The sequence below is a fragment of the Macaca thibetana genome, chromosome 1 (assembly GCF_024542745.1).
Source record: "Macaca thibetana thibetana isolate TM-01 chromosome 1, ASM2454274v1, whole genome shotgun sequence".
Lineage (NCBI taxonomy): Eukaryota > Metazoa > Chordata > Mammalia > Primates > Cercopithecidae > Macaca > Macaca thibetana.
In genome coordinates, this window is record NC_065578.1 from 15063505 (window position 1) to 15090890 (window position 27386).

The following is a 27386-nucleotide window of genomic DNA, read 5'->3' on the forward strand; positions in this document are numbered from 1 at the left end:
CCTGACCAACATGGAGAAACCATGTCTCTACTAAAAATACAAAATTAGCTGGGCGTGGTGGCTCATGCCTGTAATCCCAGCTACTCTGTCTCAAAATAAAATAAATAAAATAAATAAATAAAATAAAATAAAATAAAATAAAATAGCAGCCTCTCACCCCACTCCACCCCTGGACTCGCTGTCCCCCTTCCTTGCTGTATTTTTCTCCATAGCAATTACCACCACCAGCTGCCACACTCCAGAGATTACTGTTCATTTGTCTATTGTCTGTCTCCCCTTGCACCCACCACCCCCATTTGTATGTAAGCTCCAGGAGAAGGGCTGGAGTTGCTGCTGCTCTGTGAGTCGTGAACCATCCCCAACCCCCGTCTGTCCTACAAATTTGTTAAATGAATGAGCAAATAAACGTGGTGGCTTCCCAGCTGACGGGTGATGAATGCTTACACTGCGTGATCTAGGCTAGTCACTGGTGTCTTTCCCTTCCTCTCCTCATCAGTGCTTTGGGAGATGACAGTAGCTCAGCCTCTTAGAGCAGTATGACAATGGCACAAGTTACTATATGCCAAGCACAGAGCATGACGTCATGCCCAGAGGCCCAGGATACAGTCCAGAGACAATGACAAAGAGGGATTCCCGCTGCTGCAGAAGGTGGGGCGACCGGTGCCCAGGGGCCCCCAGGAAGTGCCCTTACCTCTGTCCCAGGATCCTCCTCTGTGACCCTGGGGCCTTCCAACCTGCCAGGTACTTTTCTTATATTACCTTATTTTATCCTCCCAGCAGCCTCTGTGAGCAGCACACTCCCCATTTCACAGACAAGGAAACTGAGGCTTACACAGGTGAAGTGACCTGCTCGACATTGCACAAGGAAGTGGCAAAGTCAGGCTCTGAATCCAAGCCATTGAGCTCTAAAGGCCCTGATGCTACTCAGCTAACCACGTGGCCTCTGGACATCACTGCTAACTTTTCTCTACCCTCCTCTCCTCCTTTCACTGTGTTCTGAGGGTCAGCCTGACAACCCGTGTCCCCGTGGCAGATGTGCAGAGGAAGATCAAGCTGTTGTCGGCCAGGGGCTGAGGGCAAATTTCTGGCTTCCCAGGGCCACCACTTACTGGGAGATTTGGATGAGGTGCTTTACTGCCCTGAGCTCTTCTTCTCGGTCAAGTGGGGATAAAAATAATACAATACCCACCTTGTGGGGAGACACGGGAGCCTGAAAAACCTGGCAACGTGCCTGGCACATGGCAAGTAGTCCGTAAATGTCAGCTAGGATTATTTTTATCACTGACACCATATTTGGGGGTCCCAGGCTGGCAGGGTACCTGTCAGGTGCCACCCCCTTCCTGAGTCCTGACAGTTTGGCTGCAGGCCTGGGTGGAGGCTTGGAAGGAAGAAGGGAGGAAGGGAGGAAGGGGTCAGGGAAGCCCCTCTGTTTGTTTTCTGTCTCTGAGAACCTCCCAGTCTGACTCTAGCCCCCTCCCCTCCCTGCAGGCACTAACACACAAGGCCCCCATTCACCAGAAATCTGCCCCAGGCCCCCTGGCTGCCATGCTCCCTGGATAAACCCACCAGGACCCCCTCAACCCCTGAGGGAAGGGGAGAGAGCTTACACTCCTCCAGGCCCCTATTTCCACGCCCATCACCAGGCCTGGGCCCTCACAAGGCCACACACACCAGGAAGTACCAGGAACACAGCCACGCCAGGGCACCCACAGATGCCTGTGCGCACGCTCGCGCACACACACACACCTGTCCATGCAAACTCGCATACACTTTCCTAATGGCCAGGTCTCCGGGGCTCTGTAGGGACCACCTCGGGACAGGACATGGTCTTCCCTCCCCCAGTTCCCATTCCGCTTCCTGCCCTGTTTCCCTCTGTCTGTCCATCCATCTTCATCAACCAGTCCCAGCGGGCCCCTGCTCACTCCCTCCCTGTTCCCCCTCCATCCGTCTGCCCATCCGTCCATCCACACATGGGTCCATCTGTCTGCCGTCTGCCTGTAGCTAGCCCTGCAGTGAGCAGTCTATCTCCACCCAGCCCTGTCCATCACTTCCGCCACAACGCCCCTGCAAGACGCTGTCCCTGTCCTCAGCAGGGTCTCTCATCATTTGTCCAGACCCCACCCATCTATCCCCCAACCCCTTCAGCTGTGTCCTTCATCTGTCAATCTGTCCTTCCTTCCTTCCTTCCCACCTTGGCCCAGCCCCTCTCAGCCCTCTTTGCATCCCATCCATCACTTCCCAGACAGCCCTCCCCAGCCAGGTAGTCACCTCCTAGCAGCTCCATCTGTCTGTCTGTCTACCAACCCATCCATCCATCTGTCTGCCAGCCCATCCATCATGCCACAGGTCACTTGTCCATTCTTGTCACTGTTGACATGTTCCCTAGTTGGGCCCTTGTGGTATCCCCCAGCCAGTGCTGTGTAGGTGGGGGCATGTGTTCATGTCAGTAGATATGTCTCTGGCCACCAGCATGCCTTGTGCTGAGCAGAGGGCCAGGGACCTGGATGAGGAGCTGGGGAGGGATGGGGGACAGGGAGACTGGGAACCTCTTGGTAGGGGGCACACTGCGGTCTGTTGCACCGTAGGCATCAATGGCCTGCTCAAAAAGAAATATACGACTGGAAAATTCTCCCACCTCCATTCTTTTTTCTTTTTTGGCGGTGGGGAAGAGGGGGACAGAGTCTCGCTCTGTCACCCAGGCTGGAGTGCAGTGGCGTGATCTCAGTCCATTGCAACCTCCACCTCCCGAGTTCAAGCGATTCTCCTGCCTCAGCCTCCCAAGTTGCTGGGATTACAGGCCTGCCCCACCACGCCTGGTTAATTTTGTTTTTTGGTTTTGTTTTTTCTTTTCCGAGATGGAGTCTTTCTTTGTCACCCAGGCTGGAGTGTAGTGGCCAGATCTTGGCTCACTGCAACCTCCACCTCCCGGGTTCCAGTGATTCTCCCGCCTCAGCCTCCGGAGTAGCTGGGATTACAGGCACCAGCCACCACGCCCGGCTAATTTATGTATTTTTAGCAGAGATGGGGTTTCACCATGTTGGCCAGGTTGGTCGCGAACTCCTGACCTCAGGTGATCCACCTGCCTCGGCCTCCCAAAACGCTGCAATTACAGGCGTTAGCCACTGTGCCCGGCCTCCATTCTTACTTCCTGATTCCTTAAGAGGGGCCTGACTAATGACCAGCATGGCTGGGGACCCAGGCTCCCCCAGCCCTGGAAGTCCCTTGCCTGGGGTCATCCAGTCTCCTCCCTCAAAGGGCTCTCACTCCCCACCACCGCTCCCTCTCGTCTTCCTGCTGCTGAGAGACAAGAGACCAGCAGAAAGAGACTTGAAGAGACAGAGACACAGTGGCAGATGAAGAATGCTGGGCGCCCAGGAAAGCCCAGGAAAGAGCCCGGGCCACGTGGAGGAGAGGGAGGTGGGAGGAGGCAGGAGAGAGCAAGGCTGCCAGGACAATGGAGCGGGACTAGAGGAGGGACGCGAGCCGGGGGTGCGGTGGGGGGCAGGGGGTGGAACTCCGGGTCCTGCAGGGCTAGCGGGGAGTGGGTGGGGGGGTGCCCCACCTGCCCTGGGAGCGGGTCCTGGGGTAGCCAGGGTCCCAGGGTGGGAAGTGCTGTGTGGAAGCTAGCGCAGGAGGCGAGAGGAAGCGGGGCGGGGCGGCCCCTGTCCCAGCCTCACCCCCATCCCCCAAGTCTCGCACCCCGGTCCGCCCCAGCTTCCAGCTCCGCAGGTGCCGCCTTTGAGGGTCGCCGCTCGCAGTTTACCGTGGAGCCAGAGCCCCTTCCCCGCGGCGAGGAACTGCCTCTGCGTCTTGTAAAAGGGGTCCGGGCCTGGGGGGCGGAGACCTCCGTCGCCATGGAAACGGGATTGGGGAGCGGCGGCCCAGGGAGCCCCAAGCACTTTGCATACCATTGCAGGTTCCTCCCCTTGAGCCCCGCCAGCCTCGCTGGGCCCGCCTCTCTCTCTGCCCCTCCTCCCCAAACCCACCACCCTTGCCTTAATTTGTTTTAAATTTATTTTAAAATGTATTTATTTATTTTTTCGAAACAGAGTCTTGCTCTGTCACCCAGGCCGGAGTGCAGTTGTGCGATCATGACTCACTGCAGCCTTTCATCTCCCTGGGCTCAGGTGATCCTCCCACCTCAGTTTCCCAGTAGCTGGGGCCACAGACATGCACCACCACGCCTGGCTAATTTTGTGTATGTGTGTGTCGATGTCTGGCTCTGTCACCCAGGCTGGAGTACAGTGGCCAGATCTCGGCTCACTGCAACCTCCGCCTCCCGGGTTCAAGCAATTCTCCTGTCTTAGCCTCCCGAGCAGCTGGGATTACAGGCACACACCACCACACCCGGTTAATTTTTTTTGGTATTTTTACTAGAGACGGGGTTTCACCATGTTGGCCAGGCTGGTCTCAAACTCCTGACCTCAGATCCACCTGCCTCAGCCTCCCAAAGTGCTGAGATTACAGGCATGAGCCACTGTGCCCGGCAATGCTTGGCAATTTTTTTTTTTTTTTTTTTTTTTGAGACGGAGTCTCTCTGTGTCGCCCAGGCTGGAGTGCAGTGGCCGGATCTCAGCTCACTGCAAGCTCTGCCTCCCGGGTTTTTACGCCATTCTCCTGCCTCAGCCTCCCGAGTAGCCGGGACTACAGGCGCCCGCCACCTCACCCGGCTAGTTTTTTGTATTTTTTAGTAGAGACGGGGTTTCACCGTGTTAGCCAGGATGGTCTCGAACTCCTGACCTCGTGATCCGCCCGTCTCGGCCTCCCAAAGTGCTGGGATTACAGGCTTGAGCCACCGCGCCCGGCGGCAATTTTTGTATTTTTTTTTTTTTTTTATAGAGACAGGGTCTTGCCATGTTGCCCAGGCTAGTGTTAAACTCCTGGACTCAAGCAGTCTGCCCACCTCCGCCTCCCAAAGTGTTAGGATTGCAGACATGAGCCACTGCACTCGGCCACCCCTGCCTTTAAAAGTCACCTCCTCCAGGAAGCCTTCAGCCACCACCACCATGCCCAGTGGCACCACTGACACTTCGTAACAATAGTAATTCATCATCACAGTCATCATAGCTAGGCTTGGCTGAGCTTTGTCTCTGTGCTTCCTTCACCCCCATCTTCTTCTGTCCTCATACCAACCTTGTATGGAAAGGCCACTTCTGTCGATACTTACAAATGAGAAAACTAAAGCTGGTGGGGGTCTGCTCAATGTCTCACACCTGGAAAATTCCCTCCTCATTCTGGTCTCAGTGTTCCCATCTGTAAAAAGGGAAATTCGCACCAGGCGCTTGCCGAGTGGCCACGCAAGGGTGGGAATGAGAGCGTAGGTTTGTCTGAGCGGAGGCTGAGTGTGGCATTCTGACTCTGAAGGCCTGTAGTCAGGATATGCATGCTCTAGTTCACCTCAGCCCTGCTGCATCGCACCCCCCCCACTCTCTGTCCCCCCACTGCGTCCCCACCCTTGGGACCCTAAGTGAATCTCTCCAGACCAAGCTCCTAGTGACTCAAGAGACATCTGTAAGGGGCCTTCCAGCTCTGCCATGGTGAAATCTTAGCTTATCGAGAGGGTGACTTCTTGTGCTGTCTCCCTCCTCTGACGGGATGCTCCTGGGGGCAAGGGGCTGTGTGTCTCCTGTCAGACTGGACACTGCTAAGGGTTAGGACACCTCTGTTACTCCCCCAGGTCTGTGGTCACTAGAAATGCCCAAATCCAGGCTAAAGGCTGACCATGTCTCTCCAAGCACAAGCACACCCCAAGGTGCCCCAGTCCCTTGCCCTGATCCTGAGATCTGAGGTCTATTGGACTGGGTTCTCGGCAGGGAAACCTCCAGCTCTGCCATGAAAAGAGAGCCTCATCCTAGACCTTCAGACCCTTCCCAGCACCGGCTCAGAAGAGGAGAAAGGGGCCCAGAGACAACTTCCGGGGCAGCAGTACCACAGTCACCATCCCTTCTACTTAGTGATCTTGGCAATGTGCGACAGAGTATCACTTTGTCACCTAGGCTGGAGTGCGATGGCATGATCTCAGCTCGCTGCAACCTCTGTCTCCTGGGTTCAAGTGATTCTCCTGCCTCAGCCTCCTGAGTCGCTGGGATTACAGGCATGCGCTGCCATGCCTGGCTGATTTTTGTACTTTTAGTGGAAATGGGTTTTCACCATGTTGGCCAGGCTGGTCTTGAACTCCTGACCCCAAATGATCTGCCTGCTTCGGCCTCCCAAAGTGCTGGGATTTCAGGCATGAGCCACTGTGCCCAGCCATGTGCCCAAAACCTCATGAACATGAACAACAGTGCAGGGAGGTGGTTATTTCATGCCCATTATATGGAGAGGGAAACAGAGGCTTAAAGAAAGAAAGTCACTGACTAAGATTACCCCCTGGCAAGTGGCAACCCTATTCTTTGACCTGTGCCTTCCTGCCTTGCTGTGTCTCCCAACATATTTCTTTTTCTTTTTTTTTTTTTTTTTTTTTTTTGAGACGGAGTCTCACTCTGTTGCCCAGGCTGGAGTGCAGTGGCCGGATCACAGCTCACTGCAAGCTCCGCCTCCCGGGTTTACGCCATTCTCCTGCCTCAGCCTCCCAAGTAGCTGGGACTATAGGCGCTCGCCACCTCGTCCAGCTAGTTTTTTGTATTTTTTTAGTAGAGACGGGGTTTCACCGTGTTAGCCAGGATGGTCTCGATCTCCTGACCTCGTGATCCGCCTGTCTCGGCCTCCCAAAGTGCTGGGATTACAGGCTTGAGCCACCGTGCCTGGCCATGTCTCCCAGCATATTTCACGCTGACTTAAAACTGGATGTTGACAACTTTCCAGTATTGGACAAGCATCTTCAGGGAAGGGACGGACCAGGCTTTGGTTTGCTTTTGCTTTGTTTTTGATCTGAGGACCAGTACTCAGCTCAGGTCCTGGAACATAACAAGTTTGTTGAAGACACCTGGTAATTATCTGTTTTCTTCCACACTCCAGAGAGGTCCTGCCTTCCCAAGTCAATCCAAGCAGCATTTAGTGAGCACTTACTATTTCCTAGGCACTTTATGTGCAACACACTTGATATAGATAATCTCACGGAATCCACCCCTACCTGCTGCCTCATGATCTCCCAAAGACTATTCATCTCCTCATTTTATAAATGAGGAAACTAAGACTCAGGGGCAGAGTTGGGGTTTGAAGCCAGATCTGCGTGGCTCTCACATGCTCGTACTCCCCCTGTTAACCTGGCATTTCCCCTGGAGAGAGGGTAAGGAAGGGGCACTGAGCCTGTAGATGTGGGAGGCTGCCCCAGAGACAGAATGCTGCTGGTGGAGGGGGTATGAGAGCTCCCTTTGGGTTCCTGAAGTCTTTGCCCCAATCCTCCACCTTTTTTTTTCCTTTTTTTCCTTTGGAGACAGAGTCTTACTCTGTTGCCCAGGTTAGAGTGCAGTGGTACCATCACAGCTCACTGCAGCCTTGAACTCCAGGGTTCAAGTGAACCTCCCACCTCAGTCTCCTGAGTAGTTTGGACCACAGATGTGCACCACCACACCCAGCTAATTTTAAAAATGTTTTTATAGAAACAGGGTCTCCCTGTGTTGCCCAGGCCAGTCTCGATCTCCTGGGCTCAAACAATCCTTCTGCCTTGGCAACTGTAAGTGGTGGGATGACAGGCATGAGCCACCATGCCCAGCCCCTCTAACTTCTTATACAGGTGTGTGTGCACTTGGGTGAAGGCATGCAAGCGAGGACATGTGTGCATACTGTATGGGAGTTCCCAGGTGAGTGTTCAAGGTCGTATATGTGTCCATGTCTGAGACTGTGTGTCCTGTGCAATGGAACCTGGTAAGGGATGGAGGCTCTGGCATACACAGGTGTCACGTGTCCAGGCAAGCCTATGTTATTATCCTCCTTTTACAGATGAAGAAACTGAGCCCTGGAGAAGTGAAGGGATTCGTTGAAAATCATGCAACTAGTGAGTCTGCCCACGGGAGTGTGTGTGTGCGCAGGTGTGTGTGTGCGGTGGGTGGGGTGGAGTGAAGTGGGGGCTGCCTGCAGCTCCAACCCTGTAATAGACCCTCCCTGTCTCGCCAGCCACCGGCGGTAATAACTGTTTTGCCCAGCAGAACTGCCTCATGACACAGCCTGAGAATGTGCCTTGGGGCCTGTCTGCAGAGACCACCCCCCAGTCAGGGCAGCGGGGCCAGACCTCGCCCAAGCGTGACCCTAGGCTGATCCCTGGGAGGAGTGGGGATCTCTGGGCCCTGCCCTGCCTTCCTCACCTCCAAGTTGGCCTCAGCAGGCCCAGCAGGTGAAGGGCCCGGGCTCTGGGCAGCCCTGCCAGTCAGCGCTAAGTCTGCCCGCCTCTGCCTTCAGACCGCAAACTCCCCAAGGGAAAGGGGTGGTGACTCCTCTAGCAGATTGGAGGGCTCTTCCAGAAATTGAGTACATGTCCCTTCCTCAGAGGGCAGAGGCTGTGGTTTCCCCCATGAGAGTGGAGGCAGGACAGAGGCCAGGCCTCAGCTATCAGACTAGGAGCTCCCTGAGGACAGAGGCTGTGGGTCCTGCATCGGAGTAGGGATATTCCCAGGGCAGAGGTGACCTTCCCCCATCAGACTGGGACCTCAGCTCAGTCCAGCAGCTCTAGGGTGAATGTCTCCAAGGGAGGGTCATCTGCACAACAGACACCGCCTCTCTCAGCCCGGAGTCCCCAGGTTCATGTCATGTATTGGAGTCTCGCTGACTCTAAACCTGGGAGGGCAGCCACGGCTGGGAGCAGCTGGTCCTGAGACCTGGGTGGAGGCCCTGGACAGTGGGGCACAAGCGCTTGGCTGGCCAGGAGTTGGATCACTGCCCCCTCCCACCCCGCCCTATTCAGCCCTGTCTCCCACGGACTCTGACCACCCCTTGGTTCTCTTATCAAAAACCGCCAAAACCCGCCATCGAAACTCCCAGCCTCCTGACCCCCACGCCCCACCCAGCTTCACCCGTCTTCCCACCCTGGCACCCAGTGCCCCAAACCTGCCAGTTCTGTTCCTGGGAAGACCCAGAAGGGAGCAGAACTGGCACGAGGAGTCCAACAGCCCAGGCCCCCTCGGTCCCCAGCCCCTCCTGGCCCTGGGCCCTCCTGTTTCTCCTGGGCTGTGGCTTTCTTTGCCTTCTGCCTCGGCATCTCTAAGTGGCAGGGGATAGAGTGGGGTGAGGGCGGCAGGCTAGGGGCATGGCCCATAATGGAAAAGGAATCTGGCCGGGCGCGGTGGCTCACCCCTGTAATCCCAGCACTTTGGGAGGCCGAGGCGGGCAGATCATGAGGTCAGGAGATCGAGAGCAGCCTGGCCAATACAGTGAAACCCCATCTCTACTAAAAACACAAAAATTAGCTGGGCGTGGTGGCAGGCGCCTGTAATCCCAGCTACTCGGGAGGCTGAGGCAGGAGAATTGCTGGAACCCGGGAGGTGGAGGTTGCAGTAAGCCGAGATCGCGCCATTGCACTCCAGCCTGGGCCGACGACAGCAAGACTCCATCTCAATAAAAAAAAAAAGAAAGAAAGAAAAAGAAAAAGGAATCTGAGCATGGAGGGCACCCTCTGTGAGACTGCTAGAAGATCTTGCTGGGAGATCAATGTCTGACCTGGAGTGGGTGAGGCCAGCCAAGGTCACTTGTCCGTAATCAAGTATATCAGCCCTGCGGAGGAGGTCACGGCGCCTCTCCCTCTCGACCGACCCCAGCAGAGCTTGGAAACTGAGGCCCAGAGTGGGAGTCCAGGCTCACAGAGCCAGCCTGGCAGAGGAGGCGTGGGGGAGTCGTGTCCCCACCATTCCCACCTGGGGCACGCAGAGCCTTTCTGAGCATCACAGGCCTGTCTGTCCTTTTGCAGAAGAACTAACCGCACCTCAGGTTCACCTTATGAAAGACAGAAGGTGAGGAGAGTGAGTCAGTTTTATTACATGAGATAAGGCGGCTGGACAAAGCAGCGACACAGGGCCTGGCACACAGATAGTGCTCAGCGGAGCAGCCGCCTTCCTTCAGGTCTGAAATCCTCACTGCTCCCCAGCTTCTCTGGGGGATGGATCTCCCTTCCCCTCCCTGGGCTCCTGGGCCTGACTTCCCCCATTACTCCCAGCCTTTGGCCCACTCCTGCCCCAGGCACCCCTCCCTCCTCCATGGGAATTGGAGCTTCCTCCTCTGGTCCTGCCACCACCTTCCTGGTGAGGGTCGGGCTCGGCTGGGAGTGCCAGGGCTGCCCAGCCTGCTGACTCAGCGCCTGGGGGTAGGGCTTGCTTTAGCAACAGCCCAGGCCTCGGGCAAACAGAGCCACGGCAACCACACCCCTGCCACAGGAATGCAGCAACATTCCTGGGGGGTGCCGTGGCACCGTGCCTGTGGCTGGGGGGCAGGTGGGGGGCAGGTAGGCACCTGCCTCTGCTACCTTGCCACAGGTAGAAAGAAGGGAGCCAGGAGTTAGGGCCCAGCATCCTGAGGGCAGGGGGATGGAGTGAGGTCGTGAGGCTTTGAAATCTGTACCAGCCATGTGACTTGAACAAGACCTCTCTGAGCCTCAGTTTCCTCACCTGTAAGGTAAGGGGAGAATAGCAGTAGCCTTCTGGTGGGCTTATGGGGAGGACTGAATGAGAGTGCGCCCGTCTGGGGCTCAGCATCAGCCTGCCTCGCCATGAGGATTCCATGAAGCAGACCCTAATCCCTATAATAGAATTAGGGGGTCTTCTGGTTCTGGGGCCCTAGAGTGGGGCTGAAGTCCAGAAAGGCAGTTGCACCTCCCCTAGGCCACACAGCAGGTCTAGGCCCCAGGGTCTGAGTGCCCATCATGGCTGCCCTCCTCTCCACCCACCCAGAGCCTCACTAGCCAGACCCGCACTCCCCCATCCCCCGCCCCGGCAAGTCTGTACCCCAGGTCAGTGAGGACTCCCACCAGTCAGGGCCAGACCTGGTGCAGGAGGCTCCACAATTCCCCTGCTTGGGGCTCCGTCTCCCCGCTTCCTGGAGCTCCGTCCAAGCGGGGAACCCTGCCTATCGTCTGCCCCTCAAGCCAACCAGGCATTTACGGGGGACGGGGGGGATGGGGGCGGGGTTGGGGGGTGGCAGGACCTGCATCCTTCCAACCCTGGCCCTCAGCGCCCCCGTCAGGCAGTCAGGGGAGGAGCTTCCCACAGGAAATCCCTCCATCTGTGTCTGCCCAGCCAGGTTCTCCTCTCTGTCTGCCTTTGTCTTTTTCTCTCTGTCTCTTCATCCCAGGAAGAGGCCACAGGACAGGGTGTCCCAAGCACAGAAGAAACTTGTCTGATGAGGCCGGGCGCGGTGGCTCACGCCTGTAATCCCAGCACTTTGGGAGGCCGAGGCGGGCGGATCACAAGGTCAGGAGATCGAGACCACGGTGAAACCCCGTCTCTACTAAAAATACAAAAAATTAGCCGGGCGCGGTGGCGGGCGCCTGTAGTCCCAGCTACTCGGGAGGCTGAGGCAGGAGAATGGCGTGAACCCGGGAGGCGGAGCTTGCAGTGAGCTGAGATCCGGCCACTGCACTCCAGCCTGGGCGACAGAGCGAGACTCCGTCTCAAAAAAAAAAAAAAAAAAAAAAAAGAAACTTGTCTGATGAAAACAGGCCTTGACTGGGAGCAGGGCCATCTGGATTTGCACCCTGATTCTGACTTGCTGTGTGACTTTGGGCGAGTCCCTTCCCCTCTCTGGTCTTTCCCATTCTCATCTACCCAGCACATAGTAGGTTCTCGGAAAAGGGGAGTCCCATATGCGTGTCCCCAGCTCTCCCCCAACCACCCCCAGCCCCTCACTGCCTCCTTTAATCCCTGCAGATCTGCCAGCCTTTGATACTCCTGTGGGTGGCTGAGCCGGGGTTCTGAATAGGAAGCTGAGGGCTCATGGGCTGCGGGGAAGCAGGCAGGGGCTGAGCCTGCCAGGCCTGCCCGAGGGAGGGGGCTGCGGGCCCCTCGCCATTCACTGCTAAGCCTGGATCCGGGCGCCTTTGTGCCAAGAACAAAACCCGGGGGATCAGCTGTTCTCAGGCCTGCCTCTCTCAGCTCCGGAAGGGATGGAAGCCTGGGCCTGAGGGGTGGCCACACTATGTCCATGGACTCTGGGGTGCTGGGGCTGGCCACATACTCCAGAAGCTCCCCGCTAACCCCAGGTGTGGGGCTATGGTGGGCGAGCGAACCTGGGTTCAGATCCCACATTCTACTCATCATGAGACTTGGGCAAGTGTTTTAAGCCCTCGGAGCCTCAGTTTCATGATCTGTAAAGTGGACGTTAGAATCGCTCGGGGTGCGGGAGGCTTGAATGAGATGATGCACTCAGCACGTGGCAGGGCCTGGGGCAGCTGCTATTAGACCAATTGCAGCTGCTATTAGACCAGCTTCCTTCTTGCCTGGGTATGTGGGGCTTAGACCAGAACAAATCTTGGGACTGAGTGTAAAATATATGTGAGGGGGTGGGAGGGGGTGGGATGGGGCTCAGTGCGGGCCTGGCAGGTGTGCTGAGAGGCAAGGCCTATGACTCCTACGGGCCTGCTCTTCCTCCCATCCCACCCTCCACAGTCCCCACCTTGGGGGCCCTGGGCCTGGGGCAGCAGGGGCCGGGATGTGTGTGTCCAGAGCAGGAATGGAGGGGCCTCCGAGCTGGTGGGGGGGCGGGGAGGGGTGGATGCTATCCCCCTGCTGATTAGGTCTCAAATTAAAGCCGAGCTTGCGCCTGTCCCTGCTCAGGCAGGACCTCCTTCTGGCCACAGTGCCCTGCTTGGCCCTCTGCTTCGGGCCTCATGGTGGCTGGTCGCTTCCAGCCTAGAACTGCCAAAATGCTCCCGTAGTGGGTAGGAGGCTTGGGGGACCTGGGAGAGGCTTCAGGGGCCCTGCTTGCACGGGAGTCTCTCCTATGACCCTCAGACTTGAGCCAGTGTCTGGGGAAAAGTCACCGTGTCAGAGGCTGCGGAGAGCAAACCCCAAGCGGTGATGACTTGAGTTTCCAGGCCGGGTGCCAGGAGGCCCGCGGTCACACTCCGCCTGGGGCCTGGGCTCCGGCCAACCGTCAGCAGCAGAGATTGTTGGGTTGGTTTTATTTTAAACAAAAAAGAACTTTGAGTGGAAACATGTGTTCCTTTTTTCTCCCCCTTCCCTCTCTCCCTATCTTTCTCCATCTCATTGTGGAATATTTCTCTTTTTGTACCACCTTTTCTCTGTTTTTCACTCTGTCTTCCTCTATTTCTCTCTGCCTCTGTCTCTCTCTCTCTCTCCCTCATTCTTTCTTTGTTTTCTTATCTCTTGATTTCTCTGTCTCTTTCTCTATTTCTTTTTCCGCAGCTTTCAGGAGCCAGGAGAGGTACCAGACTGCCTCCCTCGGGGTGTGGCCCAGGCCCCTGCCATAAAATCTCCAGGCATGCCACGGCCCTATGTCGGGGGTCTGCCGCTCCAGGGGAGGGAGGGGGTGTCTCCAGGGCCTGACTGCTCTGTCCTCCGCTGTCCTCCTCCTCCAAGCTCCCACTGCCCCTGCATCTGCCCTTCCTGTGTCTGTTTTCTCTACTAAGCATCTAGAAAATAATTCTGCATCTTAAGACAAGTTTTAAAACACTGGTCTGGCCCAAACCACCCATCTACAGCCAGAGACTGGCGCCGAAGAGGGGGTCATGGCCTGCTCAACACTGCGCAGAGGGTTAGGGGCGAAGCCAGGCCAATCCAGGTCCACCACTCCCAACTGACATTACTGACATCCCCAAACCCACAGTCACCGCAATTCTCAGGTCCCTGCGTCTTTCAGAGGGATGGTTTGCTTCCTAGGAGGTGATGTACCCTCTCCTAAGGTGGTCACCCAGCGCAAGGGTCACCCTGGAAAATGTCCTGCCTTGGCTGGTCACCCCTCCCCCAGGACAGCCAAGTTTTTGGGCCCCCACCTTTTAGCCCCTTCTGCCAGGCAGTAGAGAAGAGAGAAGAGAGACTGGTGGGCACAGTGGCTCAAGCCTGTTATCTTAGCACTTTGGGAGACCAAGGCGGGCAGATCACAAGGTCAGGAGATAGAGAAGAGACACTGGCCACCCATGCACTGGGCCCAGGTCTTAACTCGACCTCTGAGTCCTTGTGTGACTGTGACTATGACTTTTCCCCTGGCTGTCCTCAGTTTCCCCATCTTCGTAACAGAAGCCTTGCCTTTGCCACGGAGCCCCTTTCTGCTCTAATATGTTATGGTGTTCTCCTCTCCTTCCATGGAGACGAATTCTGGAACATCAGACCATGAGTGCCATCTCCTCTCCCAAAGTGAGAAGGACTGTCCTCAGTGTGGCCTTGATAGGTCAATTCCCCTTCACTTCAGGTTCCCTGTCCCCTGTGTGCAAGAGCCCCAGATGCCACCACCAAGGGGAGAGGTGCCACCATGACCTGGTGCCCCATTGTCAAAGGTGCACTTTCTTGGGTGTCTGGGGTCATGCCAGGGTTCATGCAGGGATAGGAGGGGCTGCCTGGGTGGCAGGGGCCCATTCCACCCCCATCTCCCACAGCCCCACAAGTAAAGTCAGGGTAAGTGTGCGGGATTAGTGAGGTAGGGACAGGAGAGCCTGTCTTTCCAGATTTGGGCAAACTCTGTCACCAGCGCCTGGCTACTCCAACCTCCCCACTGCGTGGCTTCTGAAAGCGGCCCAAAGAGAAGGGCAGGGAGCCACATGGTCACCCCTGCTGGTAGGGGAAGAAAGACATGCTCCCAGGAGCCTCCGGACCACGAAGGGTGAGGCACCAGCCCCATTTCTGCCATCCCCTGACGCACCTCCAAGGGCTGCAAAATGTGACCTTCCCCTGTCCTCACCAGTCCCCGAAGATCCTCCCACCTCTAGTTTGGAACATGGAAATGATGCCTTATAAGAGCCTTGAAGGTAGCAATCATTACCACTCACTTTACAGACGGGGAAAATGAGGCACAGAAAGAGGAAGCATTTGTTTGAGTTTACACTGAGCAGTGTGCCCAGTTGGCTCTTGTGGGCTCAGGGAGAGTAGATTGTTCCATTTTCATGCATTTTGCAAGGCAAGTTTCATTGACTGCTTGAAGTCAACTGTAGTGGGAGTATTTACACCACAGCAATCAGCAGTGACACTCTTCTTTTTCCTTTTTTTGAGAGTGAGTTTCACTCTGTCAGCCAGACTGGAGTGCAGTGGTGCAATCTTGGCTCACTGCAACCTCCGCCTTCTGGGTTCAAGCAATTCTCATGCCTCAGCCTCCCAAGTACCTGAGATTACAGGTGCCTGCCACCATGCCCGACTATTTTTTTTTTTTTTTTTAATTTTTAGTAGAGACGGGGTTTCACCACATTAACCAGGCTTGTCTCGAACTCCTGACCTCAAGTGATCCACCTGCCTCAGCCTCCCAGAGTTCTGGGATTACAGGCGTGAGCCACCACACCCGGCCTTCTTTTTACCTTTTTCATTTTTTTTTCTTTTTTCCTTTCAAAGAGCAGGTTGTTAAACATTTACCAGCTCACCACTGGCTGGAGGCCACAGCATTTATAGTGTCTCAGAAGGGTCTGGAGCTTAGAAAGTTTAAGAGCTTAGCAAGACTCCTCCTGTGTCTCAGAATCTGTGACGGATCTGAGCCTGTCTAACACCAAAGCCAAAGAAATGCCTTCCTTCCCTCATGAGGCCAAGAGTTAGCGTCTCTATCTACTCCATCATGACAACTTCCTGTCCAGGGCAAGAAACTGTCCTGATTGTCCCTCGGGGGCAGGGATTAAAGGTACTACAGGTTCAGAGCCCCTGGCTAGCGCGCCCTGCCCTCTGACCATGTGTGATCAATTCCATAAATATTTACCAAGCGCCTCACTTAACCTCCCTGAGCCTGTTTCTTCAAAACTGCAAAATGGGGCCCTTCAGCCTGACTTCTTTCATTCGTCCATCCACCCATTCCTTCAGTTAGTGGCTCCCCTGTGCCGGGTGGTGTCTCCAAAGGATACTGGAATTGGGATGCCTGCTTTGAGTCCTGGCTCTGTCACTGGCTTCCTCGGTACCGTGGGCCTCAGCGTTCCCATCTGTACAATGGCATCCACATAAGGGTTCCTTCCAACTCCTTTCCCCATCTCAGGGGGTTGTTGCCGGATATCCGCCGGGGAACCTTGGTCATCAGGGTAACTAGGCTAGCTGACACACAAAGGACCGGCAACAGTTCACGCCCTGGAGACAGAACACGCCCACATGATTCACACCACAGAGGACTCTCTTTCTGTTGCCTTGATTGGGGCGCTCTAGTCTTGCAGAGTTTAGAAAACAAGGAGGTGTGGAATGTTCAGGGAAGACTTCCTGATGAGGTAATAATAATACAGGAACAGCTAATGTTTGATGGGCACTTGCTGTGTGCCAGAGCTTGTGCTAAACACATGCTTCATCTCAGTTAATCCTTGCAAAGAATTGCCGGGTGGGAACGCATTTGCTACCCATTTTGTAAATGAAGAACCTGAAGCCCAGAAGCCCAGAGAGTGGAAATGATTTGACCAAGGTTATTTATTTTTTTTTATTTTTTATTTTTTATTTTAGACAGAGTCTCACTCTTGTCACCCAGGCTGGAGTGCAGTGGTGCAATCTTGGCTCACTGCAACCTCCACCTCCTGGGTTCAGGTGATTCTCCTGCCTCAGCCTCCTAAGTAGCTGGGATGACAGGCACCCACCACCCCACCTGGCTAATTTTGTACTTTTTTTTTTTAAGTAGAGACGAGGTTTCAACATGTTGGCCAGGCTGGTCTCAAACTCGTGACCTCAGGTCATCCACCCTCCTCGGCCTCCCAAAGTGCTGGGATTACAGGCGTGAGCCACCACGCCCAGCCAAGGTTATTCATTTATTCAGAAAACATTGATTGATGGGGAGCTTTTGTTGAGTAGAGTTTCAGTTTGGGATGATGAAAAAGCTCTGCAGATGGACAGTGGCGACGGTTGCACAACAATGTGAATGCACTTCATGCCACCGACCTGTATACTTCCAAACGCTTAGCATGGTCGATTTTACGTTACATATATGTTACCACCATAAAAACACAAATGAAAAAGATTTACTGGGCCGGGCATGGTGGCTTACACCTATAATCCCAGCACTTTGGGAAGCTGAAGCTGGCGGATAACTTGAGGTCAGGAGTTCGAGACCAGCCTGGCCAACATGGTGAAACCCCGTCTCTACTAAAAATACAAAAATTAGTCGGGCATGGTGGTGCACACCTGTAATCTCAGCTACTTAGGAGGGTGAGGCAGGAGAATTGCTTGAGCCTGGGAGGCAGAGGCTGCAGTGAGCTGAGATTGTGCCACTGCACTCCAGCTTGGGTGGGTGACAAAGTGAGACTCCATCTCAAAAAAAAAAAAAAAAAAAAAAGATTTGATCCCCAACTGTGTTTTAGGCATAGAGCCAGATGCTGTGGATATAGTAATGAATAGAGCAGACAAAGGTCTCCGCCTCTGTGAAACTGACATTGGAGAACAGTGGTCTAGAAGAACTTGCTGTGGATGGAATGATGGATGGATAGAAAAGTTTCACATCTGCTCCCCGCTGGCCACATGCGGCTGTTGAGCTCTTGAGATGCGTCTGGTGCACCTGAAGAGCTGACTTTAATTTTATTTCATTTTAGTTAATTTAAATTAATTATTTGTTTATTTGAGACAGAGTCTCGCTCTGTCACTAAGGCTGGAGTGCAGTGGCACAATCACAGTTCACTGCAACTGCAACTTCTGCCTTCTGGGCTCAAGCCATCCTCCTACCTCAGCCTCCTGAGTAGCTAGGACTACAGGTGTGCGCCACCACACCCAGCTAATTTTTTTTGTACTTTTCATAGAGATGGGGTTTCACCATGTTGCCCAGTCTGGTCTTGAACTCCTGACTTCAAGAGATCCGCCCACCTTGGATCCCAAAGTGCTGGGATCACAGGCATGAGCCACTATGCCTGGCCTCTAGATTTAAATAGTACCTACCGAACTGGCCAGTGCAGCTCTAAAAGGTCAGCAGCATGTGAGCAGGAGAGCTGGGCCCGGCTGTGTGTTATTCACGCTCTTGAGCGTTGGTTTTCCACAGTTTGGGCCTCTAGCAGCAGAATCACCTGCGAAGTCAAACTTCAGATCCCTGGGATCCCAGACCCACTGAATCACAATCTCAGAGGCCAGGGCTTGGGAGTCTGCCCTTTGACCACACACCCCAGGTGATTCTGATATACAAGAGGTCAAGTCTGAAACCCATCCCACTGCCCTAGTTGTTCGAGACTCCCAGTCGCTGGCTGGGTGCAAAGTCTCATGCCTGTAATCCCAGCTCTTTGGGAGGCCAAGGTGGGCAGATCACTTGAGGTCAGGAGTTCGAGACCAGCCTGGTCTACATGATGAAACCCCGTCTCTACTAAAAATACAAAAAATACCTAGGTGTGGTGGTGAGCACCTGTAATCTCAGGAGGTGGAGGTTGCAGTGAGCCAAGATCGCGCCACTGCACTGCAGCCTGGGCAACAGAGTGAGACTCTGTCTCAAAAAAAAAAAAAAGACTCCCAGCCAGGAAGAGAGCTTGAATGAAGTCTGACCTGCACCAGGCCTCCTGGGCCCAGACCAGGCCTGCTTAGGGGAATGTGCCCTGCTCGGAACTTCCCCATCCCAGCTAACCCAGAAGATAGCTGGGATGAAGATAGCTACTTCTGGCTACTAGCCCACAATTCTTCACCAGCCTGCACTGTTCCCTGAAGAGCAAAAAGACTTAGAATGTCCCTGCTTTATCCAGAGGGGCTGGGATGAGGGGTCCTGAGTTCCCTTATCCCATGTTCCAACAACCTCTGGGGCTCTCCAGTCAGCCAACTAGAGGCTCTGGCCCTAGCTGGTGGGCAATGGGAGGGAGAAGCTTGGCCCAGCACCCCACCCCACAGATCAGCCTGGTGTGGCAAGCGGAGGAAGGAAGCAGAGGCAACCAGGGCCAGCGGACACAGGGTTGGGGGTGACGCAGGCCTCAGGAATTTGAAAACAAACACTTCGCCAGGGAAGGAAGAGGCTGCTGTTGGCTGCTGAGCCCAGGCCGGCCCAGTTCCCTCCCTTTAAGGGCAGGGGTGAATCCCAGCGCCGCTGACCGTGGCCCCTGGCTGGACCCAGCGCCCGGGGAGTTTCCACTCCGCTGGTGGGATGGGAAGGTCATGGGAGGTGTGGGGGGATCCAGGCTCTGTCCAGATACTGGAGCATCCTGGCTGGGGTGAGGACAGGAAGGGACAAAGAGCTGGGAGAGCCACAAGAACCCAGGAGGAGGCTCAGCGACAACAGGATGCCTCCTCAAGCATTTATTGAGCACCCACGGTATTCCAAGAACTCAGAGCATAAGCACTGCCTAGCTGCAGGGGAAGGAGATGATATTGAGGGAAGCCTAGAGCCCTGTGGCCTTCCTGGAGGAGGTGGCATTGAACTGAGCCCTGAAAGGCAAACTAGGACCGGGGAGGACAGAATCTTGTCTCACCCCTTCACACTCCTAGAGCCAGCATTCAGTAAGTGGATGAATGAGTGAGTGGCTGACCAGCGACTATGCAGCATGAATGAATGATGGACTGAATGACATGAAGTCTGGAGTCTCAAGGCCGAAACTGCAAACAAAGAGTCCATCCTCCTATCCCCTCTGCTCTGAACTCTCTTCATAATCCTAAAGGTGCTTGGTACCTGGAGACTACGGAGCCAGCCTGCCTGGGTTCTAGTCTGAACTCAGTCACTTACCAGCTGTGTGACTTTGGACAAGTTACTTAACCTCTCTGTGCCTCTGATCCCTTCTCTGTAAAGTGTAGTAATTGGCCGGGCCGCGTGGCTCACACCTGTAATCCCAGCACTTTGGGAGGCCAAGGTGGCTGGATCACTTGAGGTCAGGAGTTCGAGACCAGCCTGGCCAACATGGTGAAACCCAGTCTCTACTAAAAACACAAAAATCAGCCAGGTGCGGGGGCAGGCGCCTGTAATCCCAGATACTCGGGAGGCTAAGGCACAAGAATTGCTTGAACCTGGGAGGTGGAGGTGGAGGTTGCAGTGAGCCAACATCTCACCACTGCACTCCAGCCTGGGCAACAGAGTGAGACTCAAAAAAAAAAAAAATACAGAAGTAATCACAGTGCCTCCTTCACAGGGTTTTTGAGAGGACTGAATGAGTTTTACACGTGAAGTGCTTAGAACAATGTAGCACATGTAGTGAGAGCTACACTGGTGTTGACCAATGCTATTACTGAAGTTCTAGCTTACGCATTCATTGAGTCACTCACTCACTCACTGTTCATTCACTGATTCGCTCCCACATGCCATCCGCCACCCCTCCCTCTTCACCGTCATCTGTTGAGCAATCCTCGTGTGCCAGGCTCTCTCCTCCCGGCCCTCCCAGCTCCCCTTTGCCAGTCTTGGACTGTGCCAGCCATGCTGCCAGTTACCCTAGCAATTTCATTAATTCCTCCCAAGCCCAAAACAAACAAGAAGGACCTATCTGGATCAGAGGCCATGTGCTAAGACCAGAATCAGGGTGTGGGACAAACCCTCTAGGATGAGCTCTTTGACCAGAGTTCGTCACTGGAGCTGCTCCTCCTCATCTGCAGGTGCCCGGCCAGTGGCCCCCATCCTGGCAGCCTCACCCACTCCCCTCTTTGACAGGCTAAGCTCTCCCACATCCTGATCGCACCTGTCCACATTTCAGGCTTCATTCATGCAGGGAGCCCCAGACCTGCTCCATGTACCAGCTCTGCCCAAGCCCAGAGCCCCGGGCTGGCTCAGGTGAGAGCCCCAAAGCTTGAGCCCATTTCACCAGCGAACAATTAGAGCTGATGTGAACATGATGACTGCATGCTGATTAATGTAAGATGGCTGAGCAGAAGATCCCGCCACTTCCTTCCCCACAGGCCCTGGGAGAACAGGTCCCGCTGGGGAAGAGTCTGTTGCATTCTGCAAAAGCCATTTCGTGAGCAGGTCCTGCAGACCGGGCACTGCGCTGGGCACTTGATTCCTTTCAACAGCGTGACATGGTGGGAGGATAACTTGCCTCTCATTGACGAAGAAACGGAGGTTCAGAGAGGTCAAGGGACTTGCCCAAGGCCACACAGCCAGTCAGTGTGGTTCTGGAATTCAAATCCAGGTTTTCTCACGCTGTATCCGACCCCCAGGGATGAGCCAGTTTGGCATTTGTGGAACTGGAGAGAGACTGGGTTTGGGCATAAGGTGATGTTTAGGCCAGAGGGTGGGGAAGGAGAGGAGAGCCAGAGAGGCAGAGTCAAGCGCCAGTCAGGAACAATGGTATGGGGTGGGTAATGGGAGCCCGGCCAGGTCTGGGGCTCCTGGGCAGGCCCTGCTGGGCCCTGCAAGCAACAGGCTCACCCTGTGGAGCTGCCAGGGTGACAACAGCCTCGATCTGCTGACTCAACGATTGCATCGGCCTTTTCCTGGAAAACAGCAGACACAGTGCGGGTGTCAGGGAGGGAGGCACCTGTTTGGGAAAAGGGTGTGTGAACCCCGTCCTGCCCTGCAGTTCCCCCGAGCCAGTGCACAGGTACTTAGCTCTAGGTGCCGCCTGAGCCTCCAACTGCCTGCCCAGACCCCAGAAGCCACCGGATCCAGGAGTCCGAGCCAGCTGTGGGTTGAGTCCATCGTGCCACCAAGGCTCTGGGTGACCAGTGCTGCCAGCTACCACCTCAGCCAAGCAGCACAGCCTCTCAGGGCACGTTCCCACTTGCTGTCTGCAGAGCCTTGTTTTGCCCCACCCTGAAGGGGGCAGGTGTAGACGAGCATTGAGGCAAGGTCTATGTGACACCACTTGCTGTCACTCTTCTTTGGGAGGTTTCAGGGCCACTCTGCCATGGAGCACAGCTTAGGGCCGCCATGGAATCTGGTGTGAAGGATCCCGCCGCCCAGAGCGGGGTCAAGAATAGGGAATGGGTTCAGGAGCACCCCCAGTCCTCAGGCTGCAGTTGGGGGAGGTCCCAGCAGGGCCAGTCACAGACACTTGTCACACCCTGAAGGGGATAATAGGATCTGGGGCTCAGCTTCCACCAATTTCATCACCAGACACCACACCCAGGCAAGGGAGAGCAGAGGCATCAGCAGGGCCCGGCCGAGGGGCTGAAGCCTGGTGGAGAAGCAGGGAGGGCCCCTGGGCCTCTCAGTCCTATCTCTTCCCAATCCAGGCCTCAGTGGACTCCAGGGCAGGGGTGCGGGAGCTGATTTACAGGTGCAATATTCATACCCACCGTGGCCGTTTCCAGCACCAGCCTGAATTTCCCAGTGCAATGCTGGGAAGAACTAGTCTTTTTCTTTTTCTTTCTTTCTTTTTTTTTTTTTTTGAGATGGAGTCCCGCTCTGTTGCCTAGACTGGAGTGCAGTGGCACAATCTTGGCTCACTGCACCTTTGACTCCCGAGTTCAAGCGATTATCTTGCCTCAGCCTCCCGAATAGCTGCGATTACAGGTGCCCACTACCACGCCCGGCTAATTTTTTCGTATTTTTAGTAAAGATGGGGTTTCGCCATGTTGGCCAGGCTGGTCTCAAACTCCTGACCTCATGATCCCCCTGCCTCAGCCTCCCAGAGTGCTGGGATTACAGGTGTGAGCCACCGCCCCTGGACTCTTTCTTTTTCTTTTAAGACAGGATCTTGCTCTGTCACCCAGGCTGGAGTACAGTGGAGTGATCATGGCTCACTGCAGCCTCTACCTCCCAAGCTCAAGTGATCCTCCCACCTCAGCCTTCTGAGTAGCTAGGATACAGTCACTCACCACCACACCTGGCTAATTAAAAAATATTTTTTTAGAGATGAGGTCTCACTGTGTTGCCCAGACCAGTCTCAAACACCTGAGCTCAAGTGATCCTTCTGCCTCAGCCTCCCAAAGTGTTGGGATGACAGGTGTGAGCCACTGTGCCCGGCCTGGGAAGAGCTCCTCCTGAGAGCCTGAGTGGGCTGGGGTACAGCACTGGCACACCCTCCCTGTCTTCACCTCCTGCCGTAAGAACCCCGGGGGCTGAGGAATACGCTTGCGCTTTGAGCTGGAATCACTGCAGAGCTAGGGTAGGGGAAGTTGTGATAGTCAAAGGCTTCAGGGAGTAGGCCTAGGTCTGGTGGGTCTAGGTTCAAAGAGGCTCTGCCTTTTACTTGCTGTGTGACTTCAGGCAAGTCACTTCTCCTCTCTGAGCTTCCATTTCCTTCTTAGTAAAGTTTGGCTGAGTTGAATAGAACCTGCTCCTAGCGGAGTTACAGGGATTAAAGGGCATAATTGGTGCCGCTGGAGTGGTAAACAACACTCAGTGCACGGTGGCAGTGATTTTTATTGTCCCCTTATTCAGTCAAGAACTTGGTATATCCTGGGGCGGTGGCTCACGCCTGTAATCCCAGCATTTTGGGATGCCGAGGCGGGTGGATCGCCTGAGGTCAGGAGTTTGAAACCAGCCTGGTCAACATGGCAAAACCCCGTCTCTGCTAAAAATACAAAAATTAGCCTGGCGTGGTGGCGCATGCCTGTAATCCCAGCTACTTGGGAGGCTGAGGCAAGAGAATCGCTTGAGCCTGAGAGGTGGAGGTTGTAGTGAGCTGAGATTGTGCCACTGCACTCCAGTCTAGGTGACAGAGCGAGACTCTTAAAAAAAAAAAAACAGGAGGCGTAGGAGACCAGGGGAGGGATAGTATTAGGAGAAATACTTAATGTAGATAATGGGTTGATGGGTGCAGCAAACCACCATGGCACGTGTGTACCTATGTAACTATGTAACAAACCTGCTCGTTCTACACATGTATCCCAGAAATTAAAGTATATATTAAAAAATTATACCAATATAAAGAATAGATACATTACGTGAGTTACTATGCTATAGGATAATGAAGTTCAAATTGTAAATACAATCACTATTTCTGTGATTAATATTTTTATATAAGAAAAAAAAAAAAAAAGAAGAAGAACTTGACATGAAGGAGCGGGACATGATAGGACCAAGGGGGTGGTCTCTCGGGCCTCCGAGCATGTTTCAGACTTAAGAACCCTCAGAGCTGAGGCCAGGACTGGCCATGTGCTCCTGTCTCCCGGGCTCTGTGCCCTCCCTTCCCTCTACCCAGCCCACTGCCCCTGCCCTACCCTCTACCTCCTACCCCTGCCCTACCCTCTACCTCCTACCCCTGCCCCACAGACACAGCCGAGCCTCAGGAGGACTGAACCCACAGGAATGTGGGGAATGAGCAGGCTGCGCTGGGAGGACTCCGCTATCCCAGCCCTGGGCTCTGCCGCCCTCTGGTGGCTGGGCTGGGAAGGCTGCTGCTCCCGTTACTACTGTTATAGAACCGCAATTGCCGGCAAAAATAAAATGCTGTTGCTGCTACTCATGATGATGAGGACGGCAATGACGATGATGTCGATGATGATGATATTCATTGCTTTATAGTTTGCAAAGTACCTTCTCCGTCAATCATAGGCTGCACCAAACAGAGTGCAGGGTTCTGGACTGAAATCAGATGGGAATGTAAGTCCCTAGTCAAGTTCCAGCTGATTATGTGACCTTGGGCAAGTCATGTCACTTCCTTGAGCCTCAGACATCTCATCTGTGGAACGCGGATGGCAGAAATAGGTTGTCATGAGGATTAAAAGACCTAACGCTTGGCCAGGTGTGGTGACTCATGCCTGTAACCCCAGCACGTTGGGAGGCTGAGGTAGGAGGATTGCTTGAGCTCAGGAGTTTGAGACCAGCCTGGGCAAATGGTGAAACCCTGTCTCCAGTAAAAATACAAAAAATAACCAAGCATGTTGGCACACGCCTGTAATCCCAGCTACTCAGGAGGCCAAAACAAGAATCGCTTGAACCCAAGAGGTGGAGTTTGCAGTGAGCTGAGATCACACCACTGCACTCCAGCCTGGGCGATAGAACGAGACTCTGTCTCAAAAAAACAAAATAAAACCAAAAAACAAAAAACAAACAAACAAACACCTATTGAATTAAATTGGCCTCCAAAATATACCCTTCTGGAATTTAGGTGGCTATTAAAAGACCTAACACCTGGCACTTGAGTTGGAACGAATAACAAGGCTGTCGTTACATACTAATCCTTGGCTGGTCTGTCCCAGGACATCACCTCCCCTTTGCATAGGGCTTTTTGCGAAGTCCTTTTCCAAGGCATCACCTTCTTTTAGCTGCATTATCATGCCTGTTTACCTGATGAGGAAACTGAGGCTCAGAGAGGGGAAGCAGCTTGCCTAGGGCATCATGGCTTGTAAGTTAAAGCAAGACTCAAGCCAGGTCCACCTGCCTCCAAACCCGATGCTGGACTTCCCCACACCCTGCTTTGGAAACTCTAAGGAGCCTTCCAATTCCCCGAATCCTATTGCCTCATTTAAGTAAAGCAGGCTTGGTTTCTGCCTCCTTCAGTGCCCCCTCCCACTCCCACAACCTTCCAGCAGTCGAAACACCAGACCCAGTAGGTGACCCCTTCCTCCTTCCTGACCAGCTCCCAGCCCTCAGGGCAGCTCATGAGCCAAGAGCTTGAGAGTGGCTTCCAAAGGTCATCCTGTCCACCCCCCTGTGCCCCACCCAAGCAGATGACTGTTCATCCTGTTCTTCACGCTGCTCAGGGGCAGAGATTCCCTAACTCCACTGCCTCCACTCGCCCAGGAGTCTGGGACAGTTCCCACAGCTGGCAAACTCTGCCTTAAGTCCCACCAGAGTCCCTCCTGCTGCAATGTCAGCCCATTTATTTTAGTTCTTTCTCCCAGTAGCATCAGAAGGACAATCTAGGGGACACACAGACCGGGAGAGTGGGATCCTGGGAAGGGGAAGGCACATTTGGGGACAGGAAGTAAAAGCGAACCCAGGTTCAAATCCCAGTCAGGGTGATAAGAGTGGCCAAGCGAAGCCAGGTGCAGTGATTCACACCTGTAATCTTAGCACTTTTGGAGGCCGAGGAGGGCAGATCACTTGAGGTCAGGAGTTCGAGACCAGCCTGACCAACATGGTGAAACCCCGTGTCTACTAAAAATACAAAAATTAGCTGGGCATTGTGGCAGGCACCTGTAATCCCAGCTACTCAGGAGGCTGAGGCAAGAGAATCGCTTGAACTCAAGAGGCAGAGGTTGCAGTGACCTGGAATGGTGCCACTGCACTCTAGCCTGGGCGACACAGTGAGACTCCATCTAAAAAAAAAAAGAGAGAGAGAGCAGCCCAGTGGATCTCCTGGTGCTCAGGGCAGTCTCAGCCCAGGTGGGGCAGCCCCGCCCACAGCCTGAGGGCACCCAGATCCTCCACCCTGCCACACTGGCACCAAGTAGCTCAAAGGAGGGAAGAGAGCTGGGGTGGGACTCAGGAAGCAGAGTGGGTCTGAGGGGTGGTTATGAGCTCGGGCTCAGGGTTCATGCACAGCCAGGCTCAGATCCAGCAACAAATATTCACTGAGCTGCTCCTGGGTTCCAGGCATGGCAGTTGGCAATGAGGCCACAGCACTGGGAAGATAGCCAGAGGCCCTGTCTTCATGGATTTCACGGTCCAGTGGGGGAGACAACAGAAAACAGGTCACCACATGAATCAACAAGGAATCCCAGAGTGGCCACTCAGCTCTGCACTGTCCCCCTCCTGTCACCTCCATTTCAACTCTCAGGATGTAGCTTCAGTGGCACCACCTCCAGGAAGCCCACCCTGACCGCCAGTGAGGACAGGCTGCTCCCTTATTTGTGCCCCCACAGCCCCACAGTTTGCACTGTGTAAGCTTTCAGCTGAAGTTTAACTCCCATGCAGAAAAGCACACAGATCTTAGGCACCCAGCCTGAGGGACTGTCCCAAAATGCACAGCCCTGTGTAAGCAGCATTGGCAGTCCCTCCCTAAGCAGTCACAACTTCAGCTGCAGGCGCTCCTCGCCCTGACCTCGATCCATCAATTAGTCTGCCTGGTTTTGTACTTTATGCAAATCAACTAATTTGTTTTGTTTTGTTTTGTTTTGTTTTGTTTTTTGGCGTCTGGCTTCTCTCACGTTCAGTCTAGATTCTCTCATGCAGACATAGACAGTACCTGTAGTTGTAGATGGTTTATTCTCATGACTGTGCAGTGTTCCACTGTGTGAATATACCAGGATTTTCATTTTACTATTGATGAGCATTTGGGTAGTTTCTAGCATTTTGGCTATTAATGGATAATACTGCTGATGCAGGTCTTTTGGGGCACATATGCACCCATTTCTGTTGGGTGCACATCCAAAGAAGGCAGTGGAACGTCTGGGTACCATAGCGTCGGCATGTTCAGCTTTTGCAGATGCAGCCAAGCTGTTTTCCAAAGGAGCTGTGCCAATTCACACCCCACCGACAGCACAGAATTCCTGCTGCCCCACATCCTGACAACACTCTGTGTGGGGCCCTGCACTCCACCTGTTTACTTGTCTGTCTCACCGTTAGGGAGCGTCACCAAGGATGGGGATGCTGCTGATGTCCCTTGGTCCATAGGTGACACAATCAGAGAGGAG

At 54.3% G+C, this 27386-nt stretch overlaps 1 protein-coding gene across 1 annotated transcript in view; it reads left to right on the forward strand.

Moving 5' to 3' along the window:
* The first annotated feature begins 10351 nt into the window (after positions 1-10351).
* Positions 10352-27386, forward strand: part of NECAP2 (NECAP endocytosis associated 2) — a 283382-nt gene continuing 266347 nt past the window's right edge. Inside the window, exon 1 of the mRNA XM_050792607.1 lies at positions 10352-10355. The gene's annotated coding sequence lies outside the window, so the exon portion shown is untranslated. The remainder of the gene's footprint in view (positions 10356-27386) is intronic.